The 15,479-nt window shown below is 46.1% G+C and overlaps 1 protein-coding gene across 1 annotated transcript in view; it reads left to right on the top strand.

Moving 5' to 3' along the window:
• The window catches only part of fam172a (family with sequence similarity 172 member A), a 476,702-nt gene that overhangs the window by 153,573 nt on the left and 307,650 nt on the right, over nt 1-15,479 (top strand). The window lies entirely within an intron of this gene.

Below are 15,479 nucleotides of genomic sequence, written 5' to 3'. Positions count from 1 at the left end.
TTCTCAAGGTAGTTTAAAGGTGTAATGCCTATTGTTTTCAAATGTACAATTAAAGAGTGAGTGAAAGTGTCCCTATTTATGACTCCCTACAGAGCTCAGAATTGTATATGATTGTTCAGTGGGAAATTAACATTGACATCCTATCATCTTTTTGCTTAAAACAACACATTAAATCCCAGTCCATCATATGAAAGGAAGGTTCAGCCCCTTATTTTAAACATTAATGCATAAACTCCTAGACATTTATAGAACATAAGGAAACTTGGTCCAACTTTTCTATCATATCTATCTATTATTATATAAAACTCTCGCCCCAGATTCCGAAACGGAACTCCGTCCGGCCGTCCGTCCGGCAGCCTGGCCCACTCCCTTTGCTGGCGCGCTCCCTTTGATTCTCCGCAACTCCAAAACCGGACGCAGGACCGTCCGCGTCTTTTCAACTTCGGCAGAGATTTCGCTTTTCTTTCTAAGTATGCGCTTCTCATTCCATTCCGTCGTGTTTAAGCGCACGTTTTAAATCAAAACCTTACCCACCCCCCCCCCCACCCCCCAAAAATCTCACAACTAAACTGGCTTCTCACCCACACAAGCCTCACCAGCACCAGCCCCTGCTGAACATTCCATCGTGTGATGTCACAATGCCCAATGCTCACAGATGACCAATCGGAATGGATCCATTTACATATGCCATCACCAGCCCCAGCCATTGGAGAACATTCCATCGTGTGATGTCACAATGCCCGATGCTCACAGATGCCCAATCGGAATGGACCCATTTACATATGCCTATGCAGGAGCCCCAGCCAATGGTGAACGTTCCATCGTGTGATGTCACAATGCCCAGTGCTCATAGACATCGTTGCCATAGTGACAGTACAGAGAGTCAGATGTGGGCCGAGGAGCCTTCAAGACAACATGAGATGTTCCCATATTGTGTGAAAATATTTACGTCATTCACCCCTGAACCTCGATAAGAACACCACCTGCACATCTTAATTAAATTAGAGAAAAACGGAAAAGAGGTCGGGCATTTACACTTTTAAGGCTCTGTGTGTGTCGAAGCTTCGTGTGTGTGATGCCGCACCGCGAACCCCCCCACCACCCCCCCCACGCGTTGCCGAGACAGACCCGACTTCGACGACTTCAAGATACGCTATTTTAAGACGGCAGGGACCCGACTTCGACGACCAAATCTCCCCTGGGGGCTACAGGTAGGGAACGGTCTTTATGCACTTTTCCAACTCTGTGTGTGGGGGTGGTTAGTGTGTGTGAGGCCCCCCCCTCCCCCCCCATTGGGGGCTATTGGGGGCCGCAGGACCGCCCACGTCTTTTCCACTTCGTCAGAGATTTCGCTTTTCTTTCTAAGTATGCGCTTCTCATTTCATTCCGTCGTGTTTAAGCGCACGTTTTTAATGGATAACATACCCCCCCCCCCCCCCCCAATACTTCAAAACTAAACTGGCTTATCACCCACACAAGCCCCGATGCTCAAAGACATCGTTGCCATAGTTACCGTACAGAGAATAGCCTGTGAGCCGAGGAGCTTTCAAAACAACATGAGATGTTCACATATTGTGTAAAAATATTAACGTGTTTCAAACCCCTGAAACTCGATATGAACAACACATGCACAACTTAATTAAATTAGAGAAGAACGAACAATATGTCGAGATTTTAATATTCCAATCAATGCACGTTTGACATTGAGTTGTCTGCCAGTTGGCCAATCACGCGCTTTGTTTCAGGCCAGCACACAAAATGGCTGAGAGGGCTTCACAGATGCCTGTTTTACTGGACATTCAAATGTGTTGTTCTGTGGAATAAATGTCATGGAAACTTGCAGCAGCTTCATTGTATTTAGTGCAAAAAACATAAAAAAAGACAGAAGAAAGTGCTGCGAAGTGGATAAAAATGCAAGAGAACAAGGTCCATGCTGATGTGCTGGAACACAAATGAACCCATGAATCACCTACCTGAAAGGAAAGACTAAAGGCCGGAATTTATGAACATCTAACTGTATGGACTTTAATTAATCTAATTGCACCCTTTATAACGTTAATAGATTCATTCATTCATTCATTCATTCATTCCTTATTCATTCACTCACTCACTCACTTACTCAGACATTCATTCATGAAATTGAGGGATCAGACCCAACGGGTTTGCCATTGGTCGTCGTGTTTAAGTACATGTTTTTAATCAAATCCTTCCCCCCCCCCCCCCCCCAATATTTCAAAACTAAACTGGCTTCTCACCCATAGATTCAGCCCCAGCCCCTGCTGAACGTTCCATCGTGTGATGTCACAATGCCCAATGCTCAAAGTCATCGTTGCCATAGTGACAGTACAGAGAAGGTTCACCAGGCTGATTCCTGGAAATGTCAGAACTTTCATATGAAGAAAGACTGGATAGACTCGCCTTGTACTCGCTAGATTTTAGAAGATTGAGGGGGTATCTTATAGAAACGTTTAAAATTCTTAAGGGGTTGGACAGGCTAGATGCAGGATGATTGTTCCGGATGTTGGTGAAGACCAGAACAAGGGGTCAAAGTTTAAGGATAAGGGGTAAAGCAGAATCGCCGACATCTTTTCCATTTCGGTAGAGATTTCACTTTTCTTTCAAAGTATCCGCTCCTCATTACATTTTGTCGTGTTTAAGTGTACGTTTTTAATCAAATCCTTCCCCCCCCCCCCCAATATTTCAAAACTAAACTGACTTCACACCCACAGAAGCTTCACCAGCCCCAGCCCCTGCTGAACGTTCCAACGTGTGATGTCACAATGCCCAATCTTCACATACACAAAAGTGTAATGCCTTCTCCCCCCCCCCCAGTTTTTCAAATACAAACTGGCTTCTCCCCCATACAAGCAGCCATTTCGGTAGACATTTCACTTTCCCTTCCAGCTATCCACTCCTCATTACATTTCGTTATGTTTATGTCCATTTTTTTCATTAAAACCTTCTCCACCCCCCCCCCCCCTCCCTCCTTTTGTCGCCTCCTGCTGGCCAGCGACCATAACGGCTGCTGGTGCCCGGAGCACAACCTCAAGCGACGCCATTTAAAAACGGCCTTTCGGGAACGGCTCTACTTCGATGACCACGTCTCCCGTGGGGGCTGCGGGTAGGCAACGGCTGTGTTGGGGCATTACACTTTTAAGGCTCTGTGTGTGGGGATGCTTCGTGTGTGTGATGCCGCCCCGCCACACCCCCCCCCCCCCCCCCCCCCCGCGTTGCCGAGACGGACCCGACTTCGACGACTTCAAGATACGCTATTTTAAGACGGCCGGAACCCGACTTCGACGACCACGTCTCCCCTGGGGGCTAAAGGTAGGGAACGGTCTTTATACACTTTTCCAACTCTGTGTGTGGGGGTGGTTAGTGTGTGTGATGCCGCCCCCCACCCCCCCCCAGTGGGGGCTACGGGTAGGGAACGGCTGCGTTGGGGGATCAGACCCAACGGGTTTGCCATTGGTCGTCGTGTTTAAGTGCACGTTTTTAATCAAATCCTAACCCACCCCCCCCCCCAATATTTCAAAAATAAACTGGCTTCTCACCCATAGAAGCAGCACCAGCCCCAGCCCCTGGTGAACGTTCCATCGTGTGATGTCACAATGCCCAATGCTCAAATACATTGTTGCCATAGAGGGAGTACAGAGAAGGTTCACCAGGCTGATTCCTGGGATGTCAGGACTTTCATATGACGAAAGACTGGATAGACTCGGCTTGTACATGCTAGAATTTAGAAGATTGAGGGGGTATCTTATAGAAACTTACAAAATTCTTAAGGGGTTGGACAGGCTAGATGCAGGAAGATTGTTCCAGATGTTGGGGAAGTCCAGAACAAGGGGTCACAGTTTAAGGATAAGGGGTAAATCTTTTAGGACCGAGATGAGAAAAACATTTTTCACACAGAGAGTGGTGAATCTCTGGAATTCACTGGCACAGAAGGTAGTTGAGGCCTGTTCATTGGCTGTATTTAAGAGGGAGTTAGATGTGGTCCTTGTGGCTAAAGGGATCAGGGGGTATGGAGAGAAGGCAGGTACAGGATACTGAGTTGGATGATCAGCCACGATCATATTGAATGGTGGTGCAGGCTCGAAGGGCCGAATGGCCTACTCCTGCACTTAATTTCAATGGTTCTATGTTTCCCTCTCCGCACCCCTCTCCCACCCATCCCTCTCTCCCCCACCCCCCTTCCCTCTCTACGCCACCCCCTTCCTCCTACCCCTCTGTCCCTCTTCCATCACTCCCCCTACCCCTCTCCACCTCCCTCCCCACTCTTTCCCCTCTCTCCCCCACCCCTCTCCCCCTCCCTCCCTCCTTCCCTACCTCCCCATCCTCCCCCTCCACCACATCTCTCTCCCCATCCCCCTCTCTCACCCCCTACCCCGCTCTCCTTTCCCTCCCAAATCTGTCCCATTTCCTCCACCTCCTCTCCCCTCCCTCCCCTCTTCACATCCCCCCTCCCTCCCCCCACCTGTGTGTTTGGGGGTTGGTTAATATGAGTTTGATGCCGCAGCCCCCCCTCCCCCCCCCCCTGCAAAACGCCATTGGGGAAACAGACCCAACGGGTCTGCACTTGGTCTAGTTTATTATATAAAACTCTCGCCCCAGATTCCGAAACGGAACTCCGTCCGGCCGTCCGTCCGGCAGCCTGGCCCACTCCCTTTGCTGGCGCGCTCCCTTTGATTCTCCGCAACTCCAAAACCGGACGCAGGACCGCCCGCGTCTTTTCAACTTCGGCAGAGATTTCGCTTTTCTTTCTAAGTATGCGCTCCTCATTACATTCCGTCGTGTTTAAGCGCACGTTTTAAATCAAAACCTTACCCACCCCCCCCCAAATATTTCAAAACCAAACTGGCTTCTCACTCATAGATTCAGCTTCAGCACCAGCCCCAGCCCCTGCTGAGCGTTCCATCGTGTGATGTCACAATGCCCAATGCTCACAGATGTCCAATCGGAATGGATTCATTTACATATGCCTATGCAGGAGCCCAAGCCCATGGTGAACGTTCCATCGTGTGATGTCACAATGCCCAATGCTCAAATACATTGTTGCCATAGAGGGAGTACAGAGAAGGTTCACCAGACTGATTCCTGGGATGTCAGGACTTTCATATGAAGAAAGACTGGATAGACTCACCTTGTACTCACTAGAATTTAGAAGATTGAGGGGGGATCTTATAGAAACTCACAAAATTCTTAAGGGGTTGGACAGGCTAGATGCAGGAAGATTGTTCCCGATGTTGGGGAAGTCCAGAACAAGGGGTCAAAGTTTAAGGATAAGGGGGAACGCTGAATCGCCGACATCTTTTCCATTTTGGTAGGGATTTCACTTATCTTTCTAAGTATCTGCACCTCATTATATTTCGTCGTGTTTAAGTGCACGTTTTTAAACAAATCCTTCTCCCCCCCCCCCCGAAAATATTTCAAAACTAAACTGGCATCTCACCCTTAAAAACAGCACCAGCCCCTGGTGAACGTTCCATCGTGTGATGTCACAATGCCCAATGCTCACATATGTCCAATCGGAATGGATACATTTACATATGCCTTTGCAGGAGCCCCAGCCCCTGGTGAACGATCCATTGTGTGATGTCACAATGCCCAATGTTCAAATACATTGTTGCCATAGAGGGAGTACAGAGAAGGTTCACCAGACTGATTCCTGGGATGTCAGGACTTTCATATGACGAAATACTGGATTGACTCGGCTTGTACATGCTAGAATTTAGAAGATTGCGGGGGTATCTTATAGAAACGTACAAAATTCTTAAGGGGTTGGACAGGCTAGATGCAGGAAGATTGTACCAGATATTGGGGAAGTCCATAACAAGGGGTCACAGTTTAAGGATAAGGGGTAAATCTTTTAGGACCGAGATGAGAAGAACATTTTTCACACAGAGAGTGGTGAATCTCTGGAATTCACTGGCACAGAAGGTAGTTGAGGCCTGTTCATTGGCTGAATTTAAGAGGGAGTTAGATGTGGCCCTTGTGGCTAAAGGTATCAGGGGGTATGGAGAGAAGGCAGGTACAGGATACTGAGTTGGATGATCAGCCACGATCATATTGAATGGTGGTGCAGGCTCGAAGGGCCGAATGGCCTACTCCTGCACTTAATTTCAATGGTTCTATGTTTCCCTCTCATCACCCCTCTCCCTCTCCAACCCATCCCTCTCTCCTCCACCCCCCTTCCCTCTCTACGCCACCCCCTTCCCTCTCTCAACCCGCCCCCTTCCTCCTACCCCTCTGTCCATCTTCCATCACTCCCCCTACCCCTCTCCACCTCCCTCACCACTTTTCCACCTCTCCCCCTTCCCCCTCCACTCTTCCTCCCCACTCTTTCCCCTCTCTCCCCCACCCCTCTCCCCCTCCCTCCCTCCTCCCCATCTTCCCCATCCCCCCTCCCCCACATCTCTCTCCCCATCTCTCACCCCCTACCCCGCTCTCCTTTCCCTCCCAGATCTATCCAGTTTCCTCCTCCTCCTCTCCCTTCCCTCCCCTCTTCTCACCCCCCCCCCCCCCCCCCGCAAACGCTGTTGGGGAAACAGACCCAACGGGTCTGCACTTGGTCTAGTAACTATTAAAACTCTCTTCGTTAGTTTGTTTGTTTGGTTGTCAGTCATACCTCCTCCGGGATGCAAGCAGAAGCCTCCATGTGGCGCATCCTGGGCAATGCTGATGACAGAAACTGTACCATAGTGAGTGACTGAAGTAGCCAATTATGCAACCACCGACCGTCAACTGTCACTGACCGACCGGAAAGACGTGATATGGAAGATGGCCGGACACGAGGAAGACAAAACCCGACGCGGTAACGGAGACATTTATACATATTCTGGTAGAGATTTACCTCGTGAATTCAAAAACCACCTCATCTGAAAATTTGGTTAATTATTTCCCCAGTTTTTTATTATAATTGTTTTAAAATATAACTGAATCTGAAGCGAGCTGATGACGTCACAATGCCTTTGTTCCTCGCGACCAGCTGCGCAGACTTTTTAATGCGCAGCCAGTTACGTGGATTGAAGCCCGTGAACACGTGATCAAGTCGTCCAGCGCTCTCCGCTGGGCTTCTTGAAGTTCATCAACATGGCGGCGGCGGTCGTTATTGCAGAAAGAACAAGCACGTTCTGCAGATCCCGAGGTCACCGGAGGTCACCGGCTTGCTTTTGAAGAACTCGCCTGGCCGTGCCGCTCGCAAGACCTTTGAAATAAACCACGCTGTCTTCTTGCTCGCGCTGCCGGGAGCGAATGATTATTGCGTTCGAGATCCACCCCTCACCTCTGACGACGCTCCCTCCCCCCCAACCCCTCAAACTCTCTCCCCCCCACCGTTCCTTCTCTGCCCTCCTCACGCTCCCTCTCGCCCCCCCTCTCTCCCCCCCTCCCTCTCTGTGCCTCTGTGTCCCTCTCTCTTCCTCTCTGTCCCCCTCTCTGCCACTGTGTCCCTCTCTCTGCCTGTGTTCCTCTCTGTGCCTCTGTGTCCCTCTGTGTGTCCCTCTCTGTCCCTCGCTCCCCACTACCCTCCACCGCACCTCCTCTCTCCCACTCCTCTCTCCCCTCTACTCTCCCTCTCCCCCTCTCACCCCCCCCATTCCCCTCCCCTGTGTGTGTGAGGGGTGGTTAGTGTGTGTGTGATGCCGCAGGCCCCCCCCCCCCCCCCCCCCCCCCCCTCCCCCCCCCCCCCCTCCCCCCCTCAACCGCGTGTTGAGGGGACGGGACCCAACGGGTCCCCCTTGGTCTGGTGCCAACTAAAAAGAACTATCTCACTTTCATCATCTTCCAGATTGCCGCATTTCAAATACATATCCTCTTAATATTTCAAATCTCATTATCTTTTTCCTATTAAATATTACACACCCCTCCTTTGGCTGTGTATTTTGTGAAGGTAGAGACAAAGTACTGAAAAGCAAACTCTCACCTGGTTTTCTGCACATAGATTATATATTTGAAACGTTACTACCTCTCACTTGTTAGTGAATTATCCTCTTTATATATTTAATACGAATCTATGGATTTTCATTAATCTTACCTGGCTAAAATGCCACTGGAAATGGCATTCTAATCGTTCTCTTGTGAGGGAGCAAATTTCCTCCGATCCCTTATAATTTCCTCACAGAATGCCATTTCTGCCTTGCGACTTTTTGACCAAGTGGCTTTGCTTGGTCTATTTGTGCTAAATACCATCTCAGGTGATAAAACTGACATTCTCAATTTGGAATTATTGTGCATGGCATGTCTGTCCATTTTCATGCCACACTAAATCCAACATTAGCACAAAAGCACCTTCTTATTGAAAGCCACTGCCAGTTTTTATACCCTGTAATTCAGGGTATAATTATACCTGTAATTATCTATAATTATACCCTGTAATTCAGCTAATATACATTTTGAGAATACTGTCCCCTCTATAACACTACGATGATTCTATCCTAGTTTATATTAAAGTGATAGATTACTAATTGCATTTACACTTTTCAGAATGTATCTACATATTTGCCTTTGTACGCCTGTTTCTAACTGGGTCGGAGTTCACAAAGCAAGTCCGGTCGTGTTATTGCCCCTTATTTGTCCTTCAATTCCAATCAAATTGACCGAGGCATATTTTCCCTTCCCACAGCTGTATCTATTTCTTTTATTAATATTAGAAACATAGAAACATAGAAATTAGGTGCAGGAGTAGGCCATTCGGCCCTTCGAGCCTGCACCGCCATTCAATATGATCATGGCTGATCATTCAACTCAGTATCCCGTACCTGCCTTCTCTCCATACCCTCTGATCCCCTTAGCCACAAGGGCCACATCTAACTCCCTCTTAAATATAGCCAATGAACTGGCGTCGACTACCCTCTGTGGCAGAGAGTTCCAGAGATTCACCACTCTCTGTGTGAAAAAAGTTCTTCTCATCTCGGTTTTAAAGGATTTCCCCCTTATCCTTAGGCTGTGACCCCTTGTCCTGGACTTCCCCAACATCGGGAGCAATCTTCCTGCATCTAGCCTGTCCAACCCCTTTAGAATTTTATAAGTTTCTATAAGATCCCCTCTCAATCCCCTAAATTCTAGAGAGTATAAACCAAGTCTATCCAGTCTTTCTTCATAAGACAGTCCTGACATCCCAGGAATCAGTCTGGTGAACCTTCTCTGCACTCCCTCTAGGGCAATAATGTCCTTCCTCAGATTTGGAGACCAAAACTGTACGCAATACTCCAGGTGTGGTCTCACCAAGACCCTGTACAACTGCAGTAGAACCTCCCTGCTCCTATACTCAAATCCTTTTGCTATGAAAGCTAACATACCATTCGCTTTCTTCACTGCCTGCTGCACCTGCATGCCTACTTTCAATGACTGGTGTACCATGACACCCAGGTCTCGCTGCATCTCCCCTTTTCCTAGTCGGCCACCATTTAGATAATAGTCTGCTTTCCTGTTTTTGCCACCAAAATGGATAACCTCACATTTATCCACATTATACTGCATCTGCCAAACATTTGCCCACTCACCCAGCCTATCCAAGTCACCTTGCAGTCTCCTAGCATCCTCCTCACAGCTAACACTGCCCCCCAGCTTAGTGTCATCTGCAAACTATTGGTATCCTTGTCCACTTTCTTATCCCATTTTCTATCTTATCTGGAATCCTAGAAAGTGGAGGGTTTTTGGCATTCATGTTCTTTTAATTCAGTGTTTAGTTACAATATCAAAAATCTAATTTAAATATGACCTTTAATTATATCCTGGAATACAAAATGGTGGTGTTCACTTTAATTATTAGTTTTGATTGCAAATATATGCACATTAAAATATAGAAAGGTATATTATTTTTTCAGTTTGCTCAATGCAAGTACTGTAATGCAATCTTCTAAATGTGAAAATGCATCTTTTACATACTTAATTTACTGAATATAAAGCATGTAAAACTTTAGAGCATTTAAGTCATCATTTTTGCTTTGTGTTCAGCTAATCACTAAATCAATAATTCTGTTTACATTTTGCTATGCTCATCTCACATTACTTACACACTGAAGGGCCAAAACAGGTTTTTGCATGACACTGTTATGTAAAGGGCCTGCCCCACTTGGCCGTCATTTACGCGACAGGCCGGTAGTGACTGACGCGCGACAGCCGCGCGCGTGATCATGCGCCTTCAAATATTTTATCTGCTCTGCAAGTAGAATTAGTCAGCGTATTGACATCATTTGTTAAGTGAAACATTGATAAAATTATTGTTTGCTGGAAAAATTAATTTACTTTTAAACTTTCTGAAATACTCCCATCAAACACAAAATTGTATTCCATTACAGCAGTTTGAGGGTTTGAACCCAGCTTAAGAATTAGTTTGCAAATTTTATTTTAAATTGTGTTAGTAAAATTGTTGGTGGTTATTTAAAAAAAATAATAATTTGGTTACTAATGTTCTTTTAGGATATAAAATCTGCAATCCTTACCTGGATGTTAACTTTTGAAACATCCTTAACTAAGGATGTTTCAAAAATACTTATTAACGTGTTACTCTGAAGGCATTACTCTGAAAGCATTGATGCTTACGGCGTAATTATTTTCTCATTGTGGCCGACTGCGTATGGGAGGCGCGCGGCAGCGCATGGTTACGCACGGTGACATAATCATGCGTCACCACGCACCACACGTACGAGGTCAGGACGTCAGCGTGTGACTGCAGTACGTCCGCATGCGTAAGCGACATGCCACGCCGGTGGCGCGCAAAGATTTCATGCAGTATGAAATCCTGGAGCGCCGCGCGATACCGCAACTCCATACTCCTCCAAGCCTCTCCATGCGCCCATCCCGCGCTACCTACGCGCTACCCGTGCGTCACAACACGACGACAAAATTTTTGGAGTTCACGTAAATGGCGCACAAATGACGGCCAAGTGGGACAGGCCCTTAAGAATCTTCATAGAAACAGGAATAAGCCATTTGCCGCTTTGTGCCTGTTATGTCTTGCCATTTAATAAAACTAGGATTAACCAATTACATATAATCATTGAATTATAGAATATATGTGCAAGAGGAGGCCATTTGGCCCTTCGAGCCTGCACTGCCATTCATTGTGATCATGGCTAATTTTCCACAATCAGTATCCTGTGCCTGTCTTCTCCCCATATCCCTTGATTCTGCTAGCCCCTAGAGCTCTATCTGACTCTCTTCTAAATTCATCCAGTGAATTGGTCTCTACTGCCTTCTGTGGCAGAGAATTCCACAAATTCACAACTCTATGGGTGAAAAAGTTTTTTCTCATCTCAGTTTTAAATGGCCTCACCTTTATTCTTAGACTATAGACCCTGGTCTGGACTTCCCCCAACATTGGGAACATTTTTCCTGCATCTAGCTTGTCCAGTCCTTTTATAATTTGATACATTTCTAAAATAGTTCCTCTCATCCTAAATTCCATTGAATACAAGTCCAGTCTTTCCTATCTTTCTTCATATGACAGTCCCGCCATCCCGGGGATTAACCTCGTGAACCTACGCTGCACTGCCTCAATAGCAAGGATATCCTTCCTCAAATTAGGAGGCCAAAACTGCACACAATACTCCAGATGTGGTCTCCCCAGGGCCCTGTACAACTGAAGAAGGACCTCGTTACTCCTATACTGAAATCCTCTCGTTATGAAGGCCAACATGCCATTAGCCAGGGCTGCCGACATTGGGTGAGAGTTGGGAGTGAGAAAATGCAAGAGACCAAGCCCGAGTGAGGGTACAGAGCTTTTGCATTTTTCAGCTTGTAATTGTGCAATCTGGTGCATACTGTAGTGAATCTTGAATGCAGTATTTATGCTTTAAATTGGATTAGCTATGAATAAGGTTAAGCTAAATTACATTCCTAATTACATTCCACAGTAGAGCCAGACTCTGATCAACAGGTGCAGCACATGAATGATCTTAGTGTATTCATGCATGGAAATCAGATTATTATCAAGCACTTAGCCCATGTTGACCAACCTGGGTCTCACTGCACACCTGGTACTACTCCTGACCCTGACTCCAGTTGCATACCTTCTCTCATTCCTGACCCTGTCCAGCCTTACACCTGGCCGCCTATTCTATCCTGATCATAGCTGCCTACTTGCTTAGGTTCCCAGTGCTGAACACTCCCATTGTCCCAGCTTTGACTGCACACCTAGTAATTCAATGCAATTCAATTCAACTTTATTGTCATTGCACAAATACAAGTATAGGTACAACGAAATGCAGTTTAGCGTCTGGTCATAGTCATAGTGCAAGATAGTAGAAGTAAAAATAAAAATACAAAGTTGGCATACAATAAAAGTAAAAAAATAAAAAATAAATAAAAATACTGGTTAACAATGTGTGGATTGTGGATGAATTAAAACTGATACATAGGCATATAACTGTATACAAGTGGGAGAGTCTAAGGATGGCTAGCGTCAGGACTCCGAGTTCAGCAGTGTAATGGTGTTGTTGAAGAAGCTGTTCCTCAGCCTGCTTGTGCGAGACCTGAGGCTCCTGTACCGCCTCCCTGATGGGAGGAGGGCAAACAGTCCATGGTTAGGGTGAGAGGGGTCCTTGATGATTTTCCCGGCCCGTCTCAGACACCGTTTTTGGTGGAGGGCATCCATGGCAGGGAGCGGGGCACCAATGATGTGCTGAGCGGTTTTCACCACTCGTTGCAGTGCCTTCCTGTCAGGTGCAGCTGCTGTACCATACTGTGAAGCAGGTGGTCAGGATGCTTTCGATGGTACAGTGGTAAAAGTTGGACAGGATCTGGGGGGACAGGTGAGCTTTCTTGAGCCTCCTCAGAAAGTAAAGGCGCTGCTGCGCCTTTTTGATCAATTTGGTGGTATTGAGGGACCAGGACAGATCCTCTGAGATGTGTACCCCGAGGAATTTGTAGTTGGAGACGCGCTCCACCTCAGTCCCGTTTATGTGGATGGGGGTATATCTGCCCCCTCTGTTCTTCCTGAAGTCAACAATTATTTATTTCGTCTTCTTAGAGTTGAGGACGAGGTTATTATTGGCACACCAGGCTGCCAGGTTCTGGACCTCCTCCCTATAGGCTGATTCGTTGTTGTCGCTGATCAGTCCTACCACCGTGGTGTCCGTAATATTCCAGACCTTGACTCTGGATGCACAATTGGCCTTGCTCCTAGCCCCTCTGCACTGACAATATATCTGGCCCACACATAAAGCCCCATATCTGACACCCTGGACTTTACCTATTATGTTCAAGTCCACAGGTGCTTATCTGATGCAGCAATCTTTTATGGGGCACTTCACGGACCGAATTTTGTATAACAAAATTTGCTACATCTATTGGCTTCCTTGTTATCTAACATGCTGGTTACTTTGTCAAAGAAGTCATCAATTGGTTGAACACAATTTCTCATCCATAAAATTATACTCACTCAGTTGAATTCTGTTACCATTTCCTTCATTTTCCTAACAAACTGTCCTGATGTCATTTTCACCCCCAATCTTTTCAGTATTTTGCCGTCTTCCTCTCAGCTGGGACTTTTCCGAAATGCGAAGTGCAATAACAATATAAGCAATAATATTCTATTTAATGTGATCTTGAGAGTACATAATATTTTCTGTGGTATTCATAATACAACAATGATAAAAAGATCTTTGTTTTAATTGCACTTATGCATACATTATTATATTACAGTTAATATGTACCGAGGGCAAATTTTTGTTCCAATGCTCCCCATTCCCAATTACTTTTACATTGAAGTGATTGAAATCCAAGTGAAGTTTAAATGGCATCAGAAAAATAAAACCTCCGGAATGGATGACATTCATTACGTGGTTGGTTGGAGTCAGTATCAGCACAATTACTATATTAAACTTTGAATCTTCAGATGTCCTGGTTCAAGCTAAAACTAAACACAAATAATAACCTCCTCACACATTCCGCTGCAAGTATCTCTGTCACTCCTTTAAAATATGCCCCTTCTTTGAACAAGCTCTTAAACATCACATCTGAATCAGTTCCCATCTGATTACATTCCTTGAGGATGTTCATCTACGTGTTCAATTAATAAATCAACAAGATTGGGGACATTTCTATTCAATCTGTCAAAGGAATTTGGGGGGGAGGGTTTTGAAATAGTCAGTGAGGTAAACAAACATTATAGTTGAGTGGCAAATGACAATAGTGCTACCTTCCCAATATTTAACTGAAAGAAATAATGGGTTGTCGGGGCTGTATGTTGTGACAAACAGCCTGAAACCTTGTATGTCATTTTAATATGACAATTATCCCATCCCCGTGGATATTCCGGATTAATGAATGAAAGTTTTGTCAACTAATTACAAATCAGGCTAATTACAAATCAATAACATTAGCCAACTCCGAAACACGAAGTGCTGAGCATTGGGATCCCGACATCTCGGACAACTGGCCTCAGTTCCCTGCTCATATCTGGCAGTGCCCTCCGTCTGCCAGGAGCCTCGGAGCGTTTTTGAAAGTGGGAGGGCTGAGCAATCACTGGTCACTGGCCTTGGGGGTACCAGGCGAGGCAGTGGAGCGACCGAGTGGAGGGAGGGGGGTGTCCCCCGACCCATGGTAGGGACTTTTTGAAATTTGATGTATTAAAATCATGTTTTAGTGCATTGTAGAAGTATGATTTCAATGTTTTTTGTTTGAAGTATTTTTAAGGTAACTTTTTAAGGGGTAACTTTTTCCACACAAAGGGTGATGGGTGTATGGAACAAGCTGCCAGAGGAGGTAGTTCAGACAGGGACTATCCCAACATTTAAGAAACAGTTAGACTGATACATGGATAGGACCGGTTTGGAGGGATATGGACCAAAAGCAGGTAGTATAGCTGGGACATGTTGGCGGGTGTGGGCAAGTTGGGCCGAAGGGCCTGTTTTCACGTAGTATCACTCTATGACTACATTATACCTCCACCATGCATGAATGCTTCAAAATCAAGTGGTTGAATTTTATTGCCATATATTCAAGCATAGAAACATAGAAAATAGCTGCAGGAATAGGCCGTTCTGCCCTTCGAGCCAACACTGCCATTCAATATGATCATGGCTGTTCATCTAAAATCAGTACCTCTTTCCTGTTTTTTCCCCATATCCCTTGATTTTGCTAGCCCGAAGAGCTAAATGTAACTTTCTCTTGAAAACATCCAAATGTATTGGCCTCCAATGCGTTCTGTGGCAGAAAATTCCACAGATTCACAACTCTCTGGGTGAAGAAAGTTTGTTGTCATCTCAGTCCTAAATAGCCTACCCCTTATTCTTAAACTGTGAACCCTGGTTCTGAACACCACCAACATCAGGAACATTTTTCCTGCAGTTACAGTAAGTGAAAATCTAGCAGGCAAGCAGGATGCTTTCTCCAACCACCCCCATTTCAAGGCCACTGTCTTCCACTGCTTCTACCCGGTGCTTGGTACCTACTTCCAGCAGCCACTGTTTGTTCTCCAGGATGCACCAGGCCGCAGCCTGGTCCATGCTGGTCACCAGGACGAATTTAGCACA

The sequence above is a fragment of the Amblyraja radiata genome, chromosome 3 (assembly GCF_010909765.2).
Source record: "Amblyraja radiata isolate CabotCenter1 chromosome 3, sAmbRad1.1.pri, whole genome shotgun sequence".
Lineage (NCBI taxonomy): Eukaryota > Metazoa > Chordata > Chondrichthyes > Rajiformes > Rajidae > Amblyraja > Amblyraja radiata.
This window is presented reverse-complemented; position numbering and strand designations above follow the sequence as displayed.